The sequence below is a fragment of the Amblyomma americanum genome, chromosome 2 (genome assembly GCF_052857255.1).
Source record: "Amblyomma americanum isolate KBUSLIRL-KWMA chromosome 2, ASM5285725v1, whole genome shotgun sequence".
Lineage (NCBI taxonomy): Eukaryota > Metazoa > Arthropoda > Arachnida > Ixodida > Ixodidae > Amblyomma > Amblyomma americanum.
Window position 1 is genome coordinate 216,261,139 of NC_135498.1, and position 21,401 is coordinate 216,282,539.

Here is a 21,401-nt window from a genome sequence, read left to right on the forward strand (position 1 = left end):
TCGCCACGCTAACTGGACGCCCAGTCACGGCTGGTCTGGAGGGGAGAGGGCATGCCCCCCTCGAAACCGGCTGTGGCCCAGGGCATTCGTGTCAGCCCGGCTGCATAGCAGACACGCACTGACAGCATAGCCAGAACTGCATTACGGGTAGGTCAACGCCTACTTTTCTGCGGATTCCAGTGTATTGAGAGCCTTGACGCCACCGCTGCTACATTTAGTTTCAGTTGCATTCAGGTTGGGCTGATCATCAATTTCGAGAAACCACGATTGTGTTTTGCAGTTTAGACGGCATTGCAACATCCGGCAGCGCAGTTCAACTTATTGAGATCAAGTGCCTTTACACTCGGATAATGAAATCAGCTATGTGCCTTAGATCCTCTATGTGAATCCATTAGAATTGCAAAAAACGCAAATGTACTACATATAGATGATAATGCTCTACATCCCTGAGGGTTGACACTTCTTTGTTTTATGTGGATTCACCTCATAAGCAGAGTTCTAAGTATACAAAAAGACGCGTTTCTTGCTGAGTATCTTCCAAAGTTGGAGGACATTTAGGTGTTTCATGAAGGCACTAATTGAATTATTTTTGTCTTATTTTCCTTTATTTTTCTTTTTATTGATAAATACGTGCCTCCAGAAAGGCTGCCGTGATGGCTGAGTGGTTATGGTGCTCAGCTGCTGACCCAAATAGCTCAAGTTCGATCCCTGCTGTGGCAGTCGCATTTCAATGGAGGCAAAATGCTAGAGGCCCGTGTACTGTGTGATGTCGGTGCATGATAAAGAACCTCAGGCAGTCAGAATTATCTGGAACCTTGCACTTTGGCATCCCTTATAGTCTGAGTTGCTTTAGGACATTAAACACCATAAAAATGAAAAGATTTAACTCCAGAAAGGGTAAATTTAGAGGTGTGAAATCCTAAAAATAGTTCAGAAATTTAAACCACTTTCTATTTATTGATCCAGAAAAGAATTTTAGATCTCGAGATGCATGCGACAATTAAATATACAAAATTTTAAACCACTATAGCCAATAAAATGATACAAACACATACATAAAAGCTTAGGAAAACAATGTGAAAAACAACAGAAGCACACTCAGAAGTATCGCTTCGCACCCACCGCAGACAAAACGCGCGTGAAAAAAAATCTGAACGAAACTGACGCACTGAATCATAGAAAAGCATTACAAGCGAAGACTGAAACTTCAGAAGCTGGCTCCCAGAACTCCACCATAGACCATTTCCTGTGACTCACTGAGCGCATTCCTTCCCTCTACGCAAAGACATATTGCGATTCCCGACTCCTATCAGTGATGGCACGTTCAAAACACCCCACTCAGTGTAAACCCTTTCCCAGTTCACACTCAGGAATTTCATTTCACAATGCACTCTTTTCCAGTGGACCCTCTGTGCATGAGCAAGCATGCATTATTTCCAAGGAAAGTGATAAAATATCTTCGGTACCTTGACTGTAGTGTTTTTATTGCTGTTATGACATTGGTAAACACAGCAGTATAGGCCGAGCACCCATACCTCGCTGACTGCAAACTGAACGAGAGAGCTGCGTCCAACTTTTGCCCCCCCCCCCCCCTCCCCCCCTGTTACAGGGAACTAGAATACCCTGTTAACCAGATGGCGCCTCTCACGCTCTCGAAACTGCAGCGCACGGAGCCCATACACCATTTTTCTGGGGGAGGAGAAAAATACTTTCGAACCCTATGTACTGGGCATCAACAGCCATTTCTGTTTCCGCTGGTCCATTGCTGCCAGTCTCTTGTGTACTGTGCATTCGTGCGCTTTATGCATTGCAGAGCATCCTTATTCTTCATTCTTCTTTATTCAGTGATTACCCCGCTTAGCCCGAGGACGCCACAGCAGGGTGGTCACAGAGTGAAAAAAAAAATCTTCATTTATACGTCGCACCTGTTGACGTGAAAGCCGATTGCATTTGCTGATATAACGAACAAAAAAGGAACTGTCATACATGTTAGTTTTGGCACGGTATTCCGAGATCTTAAGACAATAATTTGTGCGGGCGGAGACATAATGTCGGCCATGTAAGTACATTTCCTTTTGAATACCTGTTTTATTGTGATATATCTGAAACAAGTGCTTAAAAGGCTCATCAGTATTTAAGACGCCCGTCAGTATTTTCCCGTTTTAAGGATTTGTATCCCTTTATCAATGCCGCTCTCGATGCCAAGGTCATCGGGACTGCACTGCTTGATAGCGGACTGCACATATAAAGAAATCTCGAGCGGATCGGCGAGAGCATATGCGAGAAGCATACCACGATAGTCCTGCTGTGACGTTCCAGCTAAACCGCTTTCCGCCTACTTGGAATTAAATTGCCAATAGACTTATTGCATAAGCGGAAGTCTTCGTACCAATTAGAAACCCTCAAATATGTTCAACCCATGCTGTGAATGGCATTCGCATGGTAGAAAATTCGGTACTGCTGTTGAACCTGGAATATACAAGCACAGCTAAGTCAAGTGATTTTGTTTATATCGCATTGTGTACTGTTGAACAGGTTGTTTTCATTATCGTGAATTCCTGAGACCATGTCGAAACAGCTATGACAAATTTACCTCCATTTTGTGCAAATTTGGACCTGTGGTTATCATTGGTATGATCGCTGTGCTGCAGCTGACTTTAACCCATTGTGGGCAGGTCCACAATCGCTTACTCTCTACGCAACGCAAATTAATGGCCACTCCTTGACATTATCTCGAAAACAATGTTCTAGGCATTAGCGAAAAGAGTAACTAAATACATTACTCGTTCTACTAAAGAAAAAGGAATGTGTTACCACCCTACGTTAGCTACAAAAAAAACGTAACGTTTTACATTACCAGAAAAAAAATACCACACATTATTTTGCCGTTACTCCATGGGCATTAATTTTAATCAGTGCGTCTTCGATGCAAGAACTCACAATAACAATTTTATAAAGCTCATATTTCCCAAAGCAACCCCAAACTACCATTGTACCAGAAATGCTGATTTAATGAGAATACTTTGCACAACTGTGCAGGAGCTTAGCAATGTTATAGTGGCCTAGAGTTGCCTGTAGAGTTACTTGTGATGGCTTCTAACTCTGTGGCACATGGTGAAGCTATTTTCCTAATGTGACAAACACAAAAAGACAATCAATTCTAACCTTGCAAAGAAAACCTCGCTGAACCGTACAAATTTACAGTAATTCTGAAAAATGTGATGTTCCAAAATCCTCTGTGTGCTTCTCCTAACAAAATAGACGTGCAGATTGTGTAGAGGTAAAGAAATGCTTAAATGGTGTAGTTGCGGAAAAATATATTTGTGCACATACACATTTTTTTTTTCCCCTTTAACCTGTATAATTACTGCAAAAAATGCGAGTGATTATGTGAAGGTGTTCAAGCTCAGCCTCGCTCACTCAGGAATTCAATAACCAGAAATGCTGCCGCTGTTGCAGATAGGAGCAAAAATATTTTGAAAACAAAGTTGATAAACAGCGCTAGAGTATTGCAGTGACAGTTTGCTAATAACTACAACTTGGTGTTGAATTTAAGCAAGAGCCGCATTTCAAAGCTATCATCGGACAGCTTGCCTTGCTTCTTAGTGAATACATCCGCACCTACGCTAAATAGGCACTCGACAGACGCACTGGATGATGCTCTTGTATTCACTGTCGGGAAGAGCTAGTGAACGTGTAGAAAGTTTTCCTTGAGCCCACTCAGCACAAAGTTACGCGGCACCAAAAGTTGTTGCCGTTGCCTCAAAAGCGATGGCACATACCCACGGTGGGGGATGGGCCAGGGTTTGCTGCAGATCCAAACGGGAAAATTCATCCAGGTTTATCTCAAGCGGTTGATAAATACAGAGGAATCTGTGAATGCAAATAACGAATTTTGAGAGATCTTGAGGAAATCTGAATGAAAATTGAGCAAACAAAGCGGAAAAAAATTAAACCGAGACAGTTCGTCATGTTCATTTGGCGACCGTGTCGAAAAGGCGTCAACGCAAGAAGTCATCCTCTGTTGTGCTGGAGCTGAGGTGGGTTGCTGTGCCCCGAGTCTGAATGCCCGCAAGCCGAGTAAATAGTAACGTGACACCTCACGTTACTGACAAATGTTAACGTCAGTATGCTAACCGTTACAGTTCCAAAATCGTAATTAACAAGTACGTTGCTAAAAAACGTAACGCGTTACCGCCAACACTGCTCGAAATATGTGCTTCACAAAACAAACCATAGACCGCGGTAGCGGGCCGCTTCCGCCATGCAGCACTGAGGGCTCTTACTCAGATGATGTGGCCTTTTGGCTCACTTGCATAAAATCAGTCCTATTCCCAGTTCAGGAACACTGCAAAACACCACGCTTGCTGGCTGCGTTCACAAGCACACCGTACGCACAGCTCAAAATGGCGCCAGCGCGGGAGTTCACGTATAATGAAGGTATAGTGCCTAGAATATAGTGGCTATAGTTCAGGTTTGGCTCACAGGGCGCCACTAGCAAAGTAAGATGGCGGTGACCAGGCATCTAAACTAAAATCGTATATATGCAGCGAGAAATCGTATGACACCGCAGTAGCTCTTTACAGCGCTCGCGGCGGCTGTGTTTCGATGGAGGAAAATTGAAATTGCTTGTTTCTTCCTTCTCTGTCCTTTATACCTCCCCTTACGGCACAGTTCAGGTGTCCACCAATATGTGAGACAGATACTGCGCCATTTCCTTTCCCCAAAAACCAATTTTCAATTTTGCTGGGGAAAGGAAATGGCGCAGTATCTGTCTCATGTCTGGCGGACACCTGAAGGCGCCGTAAGGGAAGGAAGACAGCAGGGACTGAGCGAAGAAAGAGGCCATTGTGGATGGCTCCAGGATAATTTCGACCACCTGGGGAACCTCCTCCTCATGCCGACCTACGGAGCATCGTAGCCATTCCACGGGGAAGGAGGAGCCTGGATGGAGTACTTGGAGCAACTCAAGCTCTTCTTCGACGCCAACAGCGTTTCAGAGGAGAAGAAAAGGTCTGTGTTCCTAACATGCTGTGGGTCTAATACCTACTCCTTACTGCGGAGCCTGCTGATGCCAGATCAAGTCTCCATCGACGAGATATTCACCATGCTATCAGGGCACAACATTCCAAAGCCTTCCGTGGTGGTATGCCACTTCAGATTCAATAGTCGCTCTCGCCAACCAGAGGAATCTGCCAGCGACTACACCGCATCACTGAAAAACTATGAGTATGGCACCTTCTTTCCTGACACGCTGCGGTGCAGACTCGTTTGCGGCATTAATGGCGCGTCAATGCAATGACGCATGCTTGAAGAGCCGAACCTGAGGTTCGAGTCAGCAGGGAAACTCCTGCTTGCAATGGAGACGGCGAAAAAAGACTTAAGCAAGTTGATGCAAGCTCAGGGCATGGCCGAAGCACAGCCAGTTCACAGTGCGATGCGAGCGCAAATGAGACGATAAGTTGCTATCATTGTGGAGAGCCGCACCACAGAGCAGTATGCCAGCACGCCAAATCCCGGTGCAACACATGCAGTAAGACCGGCATCTGGCCAGAGTATGCCGCTCAAAGGCTACCAACACAAAGCAAACGAATGTGTCAAGGAAGCACGTTAATCAGAGGCAACAAAAGCAGCCAGTTCACAGCCTTGCGGACAGTGAAAATCTTCCTGAAATCCAGTCACAGGTCTACAAGACGTTGCAGATCAACAGCGAGCAAATAATTCCTCCATTTGTAGCAGTTTTACAAGTAGCAGGCAGGCCTGTTAGAATGGAGCTGGACACGGGGGCCAGTGTCTCCGTAATGGGGGAGACCGCATTCCAACAGTGGCTTCCCGAGCTCTCAGTAGACCCATCAAATGTTATTCTGAAGAGTTATTGCAGAAGACTGACACCGTTAGGGGCAAGGTTACCGTTACAGTCCAGTTCGGATGAAGAGAGGCAACGCTACCTTTGTTTGTAGCTCCGTACCAGTGTCATACCCTTCTCAGATGAAACTGGACCAGTGCGCTGGAGCTTGACCTCATTGATGTCAGGTCCGTTGACTCACTTACGAGCATTGACGAGCTGCTGACTTGCTACAAAGAAGTCTTTTCAGAGGGATTAGGAACATTCAAAGGTGTGAAAGCACAATTGTTGTCAATGAAGATTCGGCTTCTAAATGCTTCAAACCATGAACAATTCCTCTCGCATTGCAAGACAAAGTTGCAGAAGAATTGCAAAAAATGCAACGAGAAGGGGTACTTACACCCAAGCAAGACGGCTGCGTGCGCATATGTGGCGATTTCAACATAACAACGGTGCCACAGTGCTAGAAAAATACCCCGTGCCGCGAGTTGAGGACCTCTGGGAAAAACTTTCAGGTGGCAAAAAGTTTATGAGGATTAACCTGAAAGACGCATACCAGCAGGTAGAACTTGACACGAGCTCACAGAAACTAGTGACCATCAACATGCCTCAGGGCCTCTTCCAGTACACCAGACTACCTTCCGGACTAGCTTCAGCGCCGGCCATATTCCAGAAAGAAATGGAAAACATGCTACAGGACATGCGCCACGTCACCGTGCACTTCGATGACATCTTGGTAACGGGACTGGACGACGCAGATCACAATGTAGCCAGTCTGCTCCACAACGAGCGCAACGGCGGAGTGACGTCATGCCAGATGGCGCGCCAAGCAGTGCGACCACGGCCGAGGTGCAACCACGGTGAAAGTCCGACCATGCGGAAGAGGCAAAGCGGCTACAGTAATGTAGCTCTTGCGACAAAAAAGATTAGCACAATGACTTAACCGAAGAAGCGAAAGTCGCACCGCGCAGCTGACGCGGCACCCTGCCTTGTGAACACACCTGGCACATTTGTGATCGGTGTGTGTTCATAACCGCAGCGCAGAGCGTCGCTATCTGCTGCTCCGGTACGGTGTTCTAGAAGGCTTTGTAGTGGCAAAAGTGGCGCCCTCCTCGTGAGGTTTTAAAAATGGTTGCTGCGCCACGGAACTGGCGTAGACTCCTGGAGCAGAAACAGCGCATCGTCGGTACGCGCGGCGCGCGGCTACGAGGGGCTGTCAGGACAGTCGCGCTGTTTGTTGTTGCATTATCACAGGGCCGGATTAAGAAAAATGGGGGCCCTGGGCTAACGCGCATGCAGGCCCCCTTTCCCTATACTGACCCCCCCCCTGTCGCCTTCTACGCTACTGGAAATATGTCATGTTTCATTTTAATTCGACCAAATTAGAAAGAACGAAATGCGATTAACGGGATTATTATTATTATTGTTATTATTATAGGGAAAACAACAAGACTTGCTTGAAACGTGTGCTGTTTCAAACACCAACACATATGTTCACTTTGTGATTAATCTGCATTCTGTCTGCAGCAAAAGCTAGGCTTTAAGTGCACTCAAGTTTAGTGCTCTCAAGAAGAACAAGAACGTAGAAAAGGCAACAAAGCTCAGATGTCGATCCTTCTGAAGCTAGGCTTTGTTTGCATCACTGAGTTTAATCCCGAGAGGAGGCGCATGGTTGTATCCAAAACATTCTTTATTAAAATTCAAGCATCAGACTGCAGTAATCGCTATACACGTTACTCTATAAATATGCAATGGATATATTCAATACTTAAGGCAATACAAACACCATAAAATGCAATAGAATACAGATGAAAATTACCAACTGTAATTACAAAACATTATTTGAAAATATTTTCGTTAAAGGTAAGACAAGCAAGGACGACACCAAACAAATGTGGCACTGTCAAAAACAACAAAAATACAGATTTTTATAAGCACGCTAAATGTCACAAGAAGAACAAAGGAGGCGAACAACGAAGATTTGCATATATCTTCAATTACACTGCTCAGCATTTCATTGGCAACGTGGAGGCTGGGAGGCGACACACCGAACTTATTGGAACTATTCATGCATAGCGCAAACAGTCCTTTTTTAAAATGGCATCTTTCGCGCCTTCGCTTTGGCGAAATCAGATATAGTCTGCTTGAAGGATAGATCGTGGAGGAGGTCACTTTCAATAGACGTGATAGCAAGCGAGTTCACCTTGTCTTCGAGAAGGCTCGAACGAAGGCGATTTTTTATCGGCGACAATTTGGAAAAGGATCGTTCGGTCTCACAGTATGCCACGGGTATGGTTAAGCACATTCGCAAAGCAATAGAAAGGTTCAGAAACACCTCAATATGCTTTCTTTCGTGTAGCAACTTCATTATTCCCATGGGACTCGTGTCCTGGCAAAGAAAGTTGTGCAGAAAGTTCCCAAACTGAACGATTTCCGCAGAAAATGCTGGCTGCAAATCATTTTTATAGGTTTTCACCAACTTCTCAGCCTGCTCTCCCAGAGAGGCCTCGCTCCCAACTTCTTTCAGCAATTTTAAGAATCCGAACCTTTCGCAGAGTTCAATGTAGGCAGCCTTTCGCACTCACAAAGCAGAGCCTAGACTGTCAAGTACAATATTTTAGGTTTCTACGATAAACTTTTTTCTACCTTGTAGTGCACTATTGCTTTTTCCATCCGGGTGCTTACTCAAAATGATGCGTTGCCCTCATACTGATAACATTGATTGGTACTTAGCGTGCGTGCTCTCTTTTCGAAGGTATCAGAGAGAGGTCGCAAAGAATTAACAAAGCCTTCTAGAGAGCTCAGCAGGTCTACAGCAGTTGAAATGTCTAGGCCCGGTTTACGCTCGTTTTGTCAAAGCGTTCCAAGATTTCACTCCAGAAAATCGCCATGAATGCAGTCTCTAGTTTTGTCATTTTCTTGAAGAGAGAGTGCGCTTCGTTCCTAGTGTCACCGTTTTCCTCGTTCTTTGATATAGCTTCAAGGCAACACAAGACTGCATTGAAATTTTTGAGAATGGCCTTACATGATTCAGCGTGTCTTGACCACCTGGTCTCAGAGAGACTTTTCAAAACAAGCTGCTGGCAAGTTCCGCCCATGCTGTCCAAAAGATACCTCCATCGCTCAGGCGAGGCAGCAAAGAACACATACAGACTCTTAATTACAGTGAAAAATTTGACTGCCTCGAGGCAACTGTCAATGCGCCAACTAAGTTCAGTGAATGACCAGCACACAGGACGTAGACTGCCAATTCATTCAGGTGTTTGATTTGAGCTTGCAGTCCTTTGTATTTTCCTGACATATTACTTGCATTATCATAAGCTTGGCCCCTAAAATCATCAATTGAGATGCCATTGGTCGTCAAGAGGGACATCATGGTATCGAAATGATACAAGCCCGTATGCGATTCGATTGGAACAAATCCAAGAAAGCGTTCGTACACTTTCCCGTTTAAATAGTATCGTAAAACAACAGACAGCTGATCAACGTGAGTAAGGTCAGGAGTCGAATTAACAATTAAAGAAGTATTTTGCGCGTTTCACTTCGTCAACGAGACGTTCCTCGACAGCCTTTGCCATATGCTCGATAAATTAATCACAAATGGTTTTTATAGATACGATGGGCAACCTTTTCTTTTGTTCCCGTAGCGTTTGATGTGCTCCTCTAGAAAGGGATCAAACTTGGCAATGGCCTCAAGGACTCCATATAATTGCCATTTCTCAGTGAACCAAAAATCTCCTCACTGCCCCTAAATGCTAGGTTGGGCTCAGCTAGAACCTTAACTACGACTACGCGCTTCAACACCTTTGTCCAGTAAGCGGTCTCAGTGACAAGATGCTTAAACAGTTCCTTCTCAATTTTGCTGCTCGAGTTAGAGCAGGCGAGCCATGCTGCCACGCAGTTCCGGTGCTCAACGCTATTTTCATGTGCGCAAACCTTTTCTTCTGCTCTTTTCCAATCAGAAAAGCCATGCATGGTGAAAGCACTGGGGTTGCTTGAAATCGAAAATAGTTTGCACATGAAACAGTAAACGGAACCTTCGGACTCCGAGTACATTAATCAGTGTCGCTCGTACACCTCCTCATCTGCAGCCTTTCGCACGAAAAGGTGAGGTGACATACAGTGTTTCTGAGTTTTATATTGCCTTTTGGAAGACGGAAAATTTTCTGCCCGATTTTGAAAATACAATGTCCCTTTCTCAAGGCATACACTCCGAAAGCTGTCAGTAATAACGTCCAGCCACTTAGCAGGGCCACTTCGAATAATCCCGCAACATACCTCTTGCTACGGGGGTGTCTGTACTTCTCTGTTGCCACGAGAAGCTGTCTCATTTGTCCTCCCGAGACACACTTTGTGGGTGGGAACATGATTATTTGAAGCCAAATTAACAGGAAAAGAGTGAGTCGGTTCTTGGAGTGTTGTTTCCCCAGCCAACCAAGTTATATCCAGGGGATATTCATATAATATCTCCCACAAGTTATCAGATGTCCATATGTTCACAAATGCTCATATACGTCCATATAATGTCCATACAATCTTCATTTTGATCATATCGGATGTCCGTATAATACTCCCATCATGCCCACATGTGACGATTCCTAGACATTCAGAGGATGTTCACCAGATATTCAGCCAATCTATATTTAGGTGGGGGACTGGATGCTGTGCCATTTATTTTGTGCGCTGTACGGCTTACAACAAAACAAAAATGATGCAAGATATGTCAGAGAGATACAAATCAAAAAGCAACAGTCGCTCATTACACAGGAAACTTCCATATTTTGTACACGATCTGGGAATAACATTTCAAATAAGAGATGCATTAGGAGAAATTAAATGCTGGGCTCTGATCAATGCAATTAGATAAACATGTCACAAAGAATTGTCATTTTTCTGGTATGTACGTAACCTGAAATGTCATTTACAGTTCGTGCTAGATAGAACATTCATGTGCAGTGAAGTCATTGGTTTGCGCTTTCTCTGACTTTGTGATCTTTCATCATACTCATTCTGTTCTTCTAAGCTGTACAGTGCATAAAATAAACAAGGTTAATCAAACAGCCGCAGTTCTCATTTCTTCAGAATATTCCACCTCGAGGCAGTACACGGGCAAGGAATATGCACAGGCACAGGCTTCGAGTACGGAAGAACATCAAGGAATGTAATCACTTGTTTTGCCCTCAGCCATATTTTATTGCCCAGTAGCCATAATGATCAGCGTCTATTGCTGTCCATTCTTTAACTCCAGGTCCTCGGAAGCCTGTGAATATAACAGTGCATTGTGTTGAACACTAGTGATGACACAGCAAGAAATATGGACAAAAAACGGGTGCACAAGATTATGCAAAAGCTATTTTTTCACCCAACTGGCTTAGTATCTTTACTGAAAAGTAATGAGGAAAAAAAGCATGCGATGGAAGCCAAGTACACAAATGTGCATTCACTATAATTTTCACTAGCCTTACCAGAGGTAAGACAAAATCCAGACAGAGGTTTTAGAGTACAAAAGATCACAAGCAATAGCCTGAATGCATAACATGAAAAAAGAAACCCAAGCCTCAGCAGACAAACACAAGGACGACAACCAAGAATTTCAAGTACATATATGCAACCATACTTTTGCAATGAGATTAAAAGTTAGAATGTGCAGCAATAGTGAATAATGTTGGCTGGTGACTGCAGTCGGATAAAACTCAAGAATGAAGTGGCAAATGCCTCTCAAAGCAGGCCCTCCATCCACTAGCGTCAACAGATTCTCATGACATGGGTGCTATTCCCCTTGCACCAGCTAGTGTGACATCGTAGATAAAAGGGGATTAACCACTGTGTTATGATAATCGATCCACGCCTTTGGATGGAGGGATATCTGTCGCTTTGTTCTTAAGCTATATCCAAAAATACTGCAGCAAGACAGTGGTGCCAATCATAGCATGCTTTCAGCAGGAATGAACATGCATATATCACCAGGAGTGGAATTAGCCGGGCCAGTTGGCTCATGACACACAAATAACAGTGCGACATACGGGACAATAAGAAAGAGACACAAACACGAGCGCTGAAAGAAAATTTTATTGTCATGATGCAATTTATACTCCAGGGTGCGCCCACAGCATAGAAATATGAAGACTTTAAAACCAAGCAGCATGATTCTCCGCATTCTTAGCAATCAAGGACACTAATCTCTTTTCTTTTCAAAGTGATAGAAGGTGTGCTCACGCACGTCACTCCTCTTTTATGAATGACATGTGTTTCGAATAATTCGCGCACAAGCTGCTCCTTGTATCTTCTGAGAACTTTGCTCTTGTCAAGATTTGCAATGCACTTGCAGGTGGCCACGTGTTCAGGCAGATTTTTCCTCGTCCTGTCTTTGATATCTCTGCTATGTTCTCGGAGCCTATCATTTAAACAGCGTCCAGTCTGTCCTATGTGGGATGACCCACAAAACAAAGGTACATCGTAAACCACTTCTTCTTTACAATCGGTGAAAGGCCTCTCGTGTTTCTTTTCGCACTGTTTTGGCGGCTTTCCTTCTCGATTGACCATTTTGAAAAGTTTCTCCAGTTTGTTAGCTGCAGTAAAAACCACCCTTACGTCGGACCGCCCCAAAGCTTTCTTCAAAGGATGACTCAGCCGTGCAAATACCGGATCACGCAGGAATAAGAGGAACGTGAAAAAACAGTTGTGATCACGTATGTGCACAGCGTGAGTCATCCTTTGAAGAAAGCCTTGGGGCAGTCCGACGTAAGGGAACTGGAAAAACTTTGCAAAATGGTCAGTCGAGAAGAAAAGCCACCAAACAGTGTGAAAAGAAACACGAGAGGCCTTTCACCAAATGTAAATAAAAGAAAAGAAGTGGTCTACGATGTGCCTTTGTCCTGTGGATCATCCTACATAGGACAGACTGGACGTTGTTTAAATGATAGGCTCCGAGAACATAGCAGAGATGTCAAAGACTGGACGAGGAAGAATCTGCCTGAGCACATGGCCACCTGCAAGTGCACTGCAAATCTTGACAAGAGCAAAGTTCTCAGGAGATACAAAGAACAGCTTGTGCACGAATTATTCGTAACGCATGTGATTAATAAAAGTGGAGTGAAGTGCGTGAGCATACCTTCTGTCACTTTGAAAAGAAAAGAGATTAGTTTCCTTGATTGGTAAGAACGCGTAAAATCTTGCTGTTTGTTTTTAGTTTGTTATGTTTTTATGCTGTGGGCTTGACCCTTGGGTATAAATTACTTCGCTGCATTAAAATTTCTTTCAATTGATTGTCAGCGCTCGTGTTTGTGTCTCTTCCTTATTGTCTCATCTGTCGCACTGTTACTTATGTGTATATCACCGTATTAGGTAACGTATGCTGACTTCATGAGGGTGGTTGGTGCATGCAGATATGAAGTAGCTGGTGTGACAAAGTTTGATCATAGCCAGTTGTGGTCTATTGAAAAAGACAGAAGACACCTTATGGCAAAGAGTGAGGGTGGGATGTTTGGTTTTTTCATGTCTACGATGTTTGCAGTATGCTAAGCAGGCAGGATGAAATGCATTGAGCAAGTGTGCACATTCTTGAAGGAATTTATAAGGAGACCAGCCATGGCCCACATAGGACAAGGATATTGTAGATTAAGCCAGACATAGGTAGTCTTTCAGTTTCACTGAAAAAAAATTGTGTAATAAATGCATCAGCATGCAACTAGATTTTCATGTTAGGTAGTCAATATTAGACTTCCATGAATTTGTTTTGTGGTTGTAATACCCATGCCAAAGTACTTGTATGCTAGGGAGAAGTCAAGGTGACTGTTTTTTAAAAATAATAGGGACAGGGTGACTAATTATGAGAAATGCTCAAATTTATAAAGTAAAGCTCCACACGCTAGACAAAGCATTACACAGTGTTATTGAATTCAGTCCAAAGTGATGCAATGTCACAAGTAGTGGAACAAATTAGGAGTAAAAAAATAGCAGAACTAGAAACAACACTGAATGAACTGCTAATATAGGTCAGAAGCAATAAACATGCTAAGGCACATTTTTGATGCATGCCTGAAAGGGTGAGAAAACCATGAGAGCTGGTTGCATTAGCAGTCATATGATGTGTAGTTAAAAACGGAAGTCAGTGATCTTGTAGAAAACCAAGTGGTCAATGTTGAGGTGCCTTAGTTTTATTATAGAAACTTGGAGCTTAACAGTGAGAAATGCCTTGAAGACATCTAAAAACAAAGCTCTTTCCAAACCCAGAAGCACCAATGTATGTCAATCATTGCTGAACATTAGAAATTCTGTTTCATGAAAGCATTTGCAGAATTTAAGTTGGGACGAGTGGGAAAACAGGTTTAACTGAAGCGAGTCAATGAAGCTGGAGAAAAGTTATTGCTTGAATTATTTGTGTGTTATGTGAGGAAGAAAGATGTGGCAGTAGTTGGTAATTAGCCTGTATTTAATGAACTAGAAAATATTTGGTGAAAGCTATTTGCTTTCCATAGTCATGACTAATTACCTAAAAATGAAGTATGAAAAACAGTTTCATACCAGCTGTTTGTCTTCTTGGCATAGAATGCATTTAGTGAGTGACAAGATACATGAGACTATCGCTTCTCTGGACATGTTCTCCAAAATATCTGAAAAGGAATAGCAAAGAAAAATTGTCGCGCCCAGCTGCATTATACAAGGTTTACAACCAGCAACTCTCATTGTATACATAAGATGTAAACCTTTGCGGGGGCACACAAACAGTAGCAAGAATTTTCACAGCACAACTTTCATTCTACACACTGTAATAAAGTAGACATTTTCAGAAAAAGTTCTCAAACCACAAGCTGAAAGAAAAAGTATTCAATAGCCAAATATCGTGAAATGTGCTACTGAAATAAAAGGAAATTACAAGAAATGAAAACAAACCAAGTTGTACAAAGATGAAAAAAAACAATGCCGAGTCCAAAAAAGGCAAATTTAGACAGAAGAGCTTGACTAAACAAAGGCAGATAAGAGCGTATTGGGAGCTGTTAGAAAATTTTACAGCAACACATCTGCACAAGGTCTTGAGCCGCTGGAGACAGGAAACTGTCCCCCTTTGTAGCAAGGGTCATAGCATGCCAGACGGCCAGAATATTGATACGGGAATAAAAGAAGAGGCGGAGAGCGAGCGGCGAGCGCGCGGCTCTAGCACGAGGGAGATAGAACGTGAAAGCTTGGCCGCCGCCGGTCGTGCTTCGCCGGCTCTCCTCCGTACTGCTGCTATATTTCTCTGGGCGGGCCCGTGGCCACCCCGTGGCATCCCACACCGTAACATTTTGGTGGCAGCGGTGGGATCATGCCGCTCACCCACTCCCAGAGTCAAGCACCCGACGTGCCAGACGACAGGAGTCCACCACCAGCCGATAGCGCCGACGACGCGGCGGCCGGCGCCGCTAGACCTAGGCGCTCGGAGGGGCTCGGCTCTTCGCAGCAGCCGGACGCCGGTGTTGAGCGCCTCCTGGATACAGTCACCCAACGGATGGACGCATGGGAGGCCCGTCTGACTGCCCAGGCTGGGGAGATGGAAGCTCTCCGGCGCGAACTCCGTCGCCTGGTGCCAGCCGAGCCGAGCACAGGTCAGGTGCCTTTGGGCGTCCCCGCCGCCGCTGTTTACGGCTCTGCCGTCGCTGGGCCTGCGGTCGTGGCCGCCAATGGCGTGCTCGGCGCGGGTGCGTCCTCGCCGCAGTGTTCGTTGGACGTTGTGGAATTGCCCACATTTGACGGCACCATCTCGTGGGATGCTTACCGCATCCAGCTGGACGGTATTGCGGCGGCGAGAGGCTGGGACGAGCAAATGAAGGCATGGATGCTCGTTGCAAAACTGAGGGGCCGCGCCACCGAGCTGCTGCAGAACGTGCCGCCCGACCAGCTGGGCTCTTACACTGTTCTGGCGGGCCTCCTCGCCGACCACTATGGTGCCTCAGGTCAACCCCGTGTGCAGTACCACCGCCTGCGAGCCCGCCGTCAAGAGCCCGGGGAGACGTACCAGGACCTCGCCGCCGCCATTGAGCGCCTGGCTCTGCAGTCGCTGCCGGGAGCGCCTCAGAACGCCGTGGCCCTGGTCGGCACCGAGGCGTTTGTCGACGCCATCCGACTCCCCGAGGTGCAGCGCTTGGTCCGCTCTGGCCGTCCTGATTCCGTCCGCGCCGCCATGGCGCTCGCCATCGAGGCGGAATTGACTTTGCTGGCCACGCGGGGGTCGCCACCGTCTGCCGAGCGCAGCGTCCGGGTGCAGGCTCCTCGGTCCGCAGCCCCAACTGCGGCCTCTATCCGACGCCTGCGTAACGACGTCCGCATGACCTGCTTCCGCTGCGGCCTGCGGGGACACTACGCGAGGGACTGTGCCGGCCCTCCAACGTCGGGAAACGATTTGGCGGAACTCCGGGGGCACCGTTCCGCCGTCCCCACACTCCTTCGTTCTCCGCGTCCCCTCCTTTCGTCGGCTCCGATTACCACTGATGCTCCTTACGTGCTCGTCGACGTCGCCCTGTTTGACCGGCACGTAAAGGCCTTGGTTGACACTGGAGCGGCTGTCAATGTACTGCACAAATCGTTTGTTGCTAACGCGCCCCACCTGCTTCTGCCAGCCGCCAAAACCCGGCTCTTAGCTTTTAACGGCACCCCTGTGGAGCAAGTCGGACGTGTCGTCGTCAACTTGACAGCACTCGGAAATACCATCTCCACCGAGTTTGTTGTCGCAGACAGCCCTATTTGGCCAGTGGTCCTCGGGTGCGGGTGGTGCCAGCAAGCCGGAGTCGTCCTTAATTTTACTAGAACCAAACCACGGGCGAGCCGAACTCTCTGTGGGCCGGGCTGGCTTAGCCGGGTTTCCAGCCTCGGTGTCGCCCTGTGGCAGTCCCTGGTGTCGGCGACCAAGCGTGCCTCAGCATCTCTGCGTGACCTCGCGACGAAGTGGCCGTGTCGAGTCAAGCCGTTCGACGTCACTACCGTGACTGTGGCGTCCGCCGTGACCCTGCCACCGGGTGCGGCAACGTGGGTGTATGCCAAGCTTGACAGTCCGGTCACAGCAGACGTGCTGTTCGAACCCATCCGGTGTTCAGCTCCAGCCCGTCAGATGACCTTCCCTCGAAGCCTTCTGCCTGTGCTCAAAGGAGAGGCCCACGTATTTATACTCAACATCAGCAGCGTACCTCTCGCGCTGACTCCCGGCACGCAATTGGGTACAGCCTCAGTTTTGGACCCCGGGTCACCAGTGGCGTCTCTGCAACCTGAAGCCCCGCCTCGCCACCCTCCAGCGCCGGCGATCCTATCATGGGAAGAATTTAACTTTGGACCCAGCCTGACCTGCGCGGAGCTCGCCTCTCTGAAGACCTTGCTGCTCGAGCATCGCAGTTGCTTTGCTCAGCGCCGGTGAACTCGGGTGCACTTCCTGGGCTCAACACCGGATCAACACCGAAAACCGCGGGCCCGTTCATCACCAACCTCGCCGTGTAGCGCCAGCCGAACGGAGAGTCATCCAGCAGCACGTGTGCGACATGCTTGACCAGGGAATCATTGCCCCTTCTTGTAGCCCTTGGTCCTCCCCTGTCGTCCTTGTGCGCAAGGATGGAACCCTCCGCTTCTGCGTCGACTATCGGAAGCTAAATGCTATTACTAATTGCGACGTGTACCCGCTGCCTCGCCTCGACGATGCGCTTGACCGCCTGAAGGGGGCCCGTTATTTTTCCACGCTAGATCTGCTCTCGGGCTACTGGCAGGTGCCTGTTCACCCCGATGATGCGGAAAAGACGGCTTTCGTGACTCCCGACGGCCTTTACCAGTTCAACCGTATGCCCTTCGGTCTCTCGAACGCTCCAGCCACCTTCCAGCGTCTCATGGACCGAGTCTTAGGCCATTTGAAGTGGACTATGGCGTTGGTCTACCTGGATGACGTAATTGTCTACGCGGCTACATTTGAAGAACACCAGAGACGCCTCAAACTCGTCCTCGAAGCCCTTACCTCTGCTGGGCTTCGCTTAAAACCAAAAAAATGTTTCTTCGGTTTCGCGGAGGTGACGTACTTGGGTCACGTTGTGAGCCGGCATGGCATCCGTCCCGACCCTGAAAAGTTAAAAGCGCTTACAGCTTACGAAGCTCCCACCACCGCCAAGGAGCTCAAAAGTTTCCTTGGATTTGCTTCGTATTTCCGTCGTTTCATTCCGGACTTTGCCAAGCGCAGCGCTCCATTGACCGCCCTGCTGAAGAAGAATGCACCGTGGAGTTGGACGCAGGCCCAACAGCTCGCGTTTCTTGACGTCAAGCACGCCCTCCTCGAGCCTCCTACATTGGCCCATTACGACGAATCGGCCCCCATCGCCCTCCACACGGATGCCAGCCAAGATGGGCTCGGCGCTGTCCTCCTGCAAGAAGACGAGTCTGGTGACCACAAAGTCCTAGCTTATGCCAGCCGCCAGCTTTCCGACGTTGAGCGCCGCCGCCACTCTTCAGAACTCGAGTGCCTCGCCGTTGTCTGGGCCGTCGAGAAGTTCCGTCCCTACCTGTACGGCCGTCACTTCACCATAGTCACGGACAATAGCGCTCTCACTTGGCTGCAGTCCGCCAAACATTTGAATGCCAAGATTGCACGCTGGTCCCTGCAACTTCAAGAGTACAATTTCACAATAGTGCATCGGCGCGGCTCTGCCCATCAAGATGCCGATTTCCTTTCTCGCCACCCTTGTTCCGTGACGGCTTTGACGGACCTGAGGACTGCACAAACGCAAGATCCCGCCATTGCTGCCATAATCCACTCCCTTGGCACCGCCGCCGGCGCAGGCCTCCGCCAACTACGCCGGGTCTATCGAATGAAGGACGACCTCTTGTGTCATGTGAAGCGGCTCCGTGGTCGACCACCCGTCTGGTTGCCAGTTGTGCCGGCAACACTGCGGTCGCAAATCTTGCGCGGCTTACACGACGCTCCCACGGCTGGTCACCTTGGTCGCAGCAAGACCTACGCACGAGTGTCGGAGCGGTTTTGGTGGCCTAATATGTCCAGAGATGTCAAGGAACACGTGGCGTCCTGCCAGACATGCCAGTACAGAAAACCGTCCACAGGTGTAACCAAGCCACCCCCTCAGGCTTTTTCGCCACCAAGTTCACCTTTCGAGCTGGTTGGACTGGATCATTTGGGCCCGTTTCCGAAGACGCGTGCCGGCAACCGGTATGTTCTGGTTGCGATCGACTACTTCTCCAAGTGGGTCGAAGCACTGCCCGTTCCAGACACGTCGTCCGCTCATGCCGTCGCGTTTGTGGAACAGCATCTCGTTCTTCGGCACGGTGTTCCCCGGCGCCTCATCACGGACCGTGGGAGCTGCTTTATGTCCCATGAATTCGAGCGAGCCCTCCGCTCCTTCGGCATTGCGCATTCCACTACATCCGTCAATCATCCGCAGTGCAATGGCCTCGTGGAGCGTGTTAACCGTACCCTCACGGATATAGTCGCATCCTACGTCGCTCCGTCCCACACAAACTGGGATCGTTTTGTTTCTGCTGCAGCTTTTGCACTCAACACTGCAGCGCAAGAAACAACGCATGTGACGCCGTTCTCAGTCGTCTATGGCAGAACGCCCTCCATCCCTCTCGACGCGCAGTTCGGCCTTCCCCATCCTACTGCGTCACCAACTGAATCTGCTCAACGACTTCATTCCGCCCGCCTCGACGCCCAGCGCAACCTCCTCACGGCTCACGCGCGTGTGCAAGCGGCCAACGCGGCAGCACCACCACATCCCCCCTTCCGGCCCGGTGACTTGGTCCTCTTTCGCCGCACCATCCGTGCGACTGGCCGTGCCGCAAAGCTCTTGCCCCGATACCGCGGCCCTTACCGTGTCGTTGCCCGACTCGGCCCCGTGACATACCGCCTCGAAGACCTGCCAGAGCATCGACCATGCGGTGTGCACCACATTTGCCCAGAGCATGTTTCAAACATGAAGCGATATGTCTACGGCGCCTGCGGTGACTCCGACTTAGCTACCGGGTCCTCATCAGTGCCGTCGTCGCCTGCTGGCTCCATGCCTTCCCCACGCAATACAGTCCCATAAACGGATCGCCGCTCAATATGCATAAAACTCCCTGAAGTTATCCTAACCGGTGTGGGACCTTCTTCGGCGACTGCAGACACCTTCGCCCAGCTCACACACTTCGAATTCAACGAAGAGTGTGACCGTTTCCTATCTGCGAGCCCACATTGCATCGCCCCAGGAAACCCTGCATCAAAGCACGGCCTGACTTCTCCGCCCCCCCCCCCCCCCCCCGGTGGAAAGGTGATACGGGAATAAAAGAAGAGGCGGAGAGCGAGCGGCTCTAGCACGAGGGAGATAGAACGTGAAAGCTTGGCCGCCGCCGGTCGTGCTTCGCCGGCTCTCCTCCGTACTGCTGCTATATTTCTCTGGGCAGGCCCGTGGCCACCCCGTGGCATCCCACACCGTAACAATATGCAGTAGGATGTGTGCCATCAAACTGCAGGCTAGTCCAATTGTTAGAAGGCATAGCTAACTGCCACGAACTTTATTTGCCTTACAACTGAGCACTGAAGTCCCATGCGTGCAGGCTGCTATTTAGAGGCAGAGAAGTGCAGAGCACAGCCATTCCTGCGCTACTACTTCGGAGGCAAATCGAGCCACAGTAACTAAGCACCACAGATTTTAAAGCAATGTCTGCACTCCATGAACTGATAAACCGGATGATGAAATTGCCAACATGAAAATTGCAAAATGCCAAAAACGAACACTAACACTTCATTTGACAAAACAGTGTCATAAAAACTCACCATTATTGCTGTTATCCACGTAATCCTCCAGTACTTCCAGCACAACAAGCTTGCTGCCACAGCGGAAAAAAATAATGTAAACACGCAAAACAACAAATAAAAACGTGCGAAGAAACGCTGAAAGAAATCACGAAAACATCGCGGCCGGCACGGTAGTGGTATAGTGTTCTAGAAGGTTCTACTATAGTGTTCCTTCTAGATATAGTAGTGGCGCTTGGATTGGATTGGATTGGAATGAATGTGGTGCTAACCAAGCGGTTAATGACGATGCTTATGGCCATTAGGCTGCCCAGAGTCAAGAAAGTTCTCATTGTTCTGGTTTTGAAATCGCGGCGCTTGTGGCTGTCGGTCTAACTTGAGCAATTTCTTCAAATAATTGTACTGTACATGCATTCGCACGCATAAAATAGAATGAAAGCGTATAATAGTCGGCTGCTTGAAATAATTCGTTCCGAAAAATGTAAGACTGCGAAACCAGGAATAACTAAAATCGAAAGGTAACAATTTCAGCATGTTCATGCCTTCAAAACAAATATATCTTGTTCTGGTAAGCTGTTAGCACATTTCCAAAACATTCAATGCACTGAAAGAACATCACCCATATTTGAATATCCACTAACTGATACCTGAATCCAATAGTCCACTCAACATGCAGAGGATATCGATACATGAACGTTGGACGTTAGGACCATTTGTGGATATACTCTGCATATTCATGGTTTACTGGGTCCTGGCGCTCGCCAGTAGAAGGAGGCTCAGCGGGGAGGTTTGGCACCTGTTGAT

The 21,401-nt window shown here is 47.8% G+C and overlaps 1 long non-coding RNA gene across 1 annotated transcript; it reads right to left on the reverse strand.

Annotated features, from left to right (window-relative positions):
• Positions 1-3,387: 3,387 nt before the first annotated feature.
• LOC144122147 (uncharacterized) lies at positions 3,388-20,809 on the reverse strand. The gene is made up of 3 exons (XR_013312816.1): positions 20,619-20,809; positions 14,369-14,457; positions 3,388-11,105 (listed from the first exon to the last, which is right to left on the reverse strand). It is a non-coding gene; the product is annotated as an uncharacterized LOC144122147 (long non-coding RNA).
• Between the last annotated feature and the right edge of the window lie 592 nt (positions 20,810-21,401).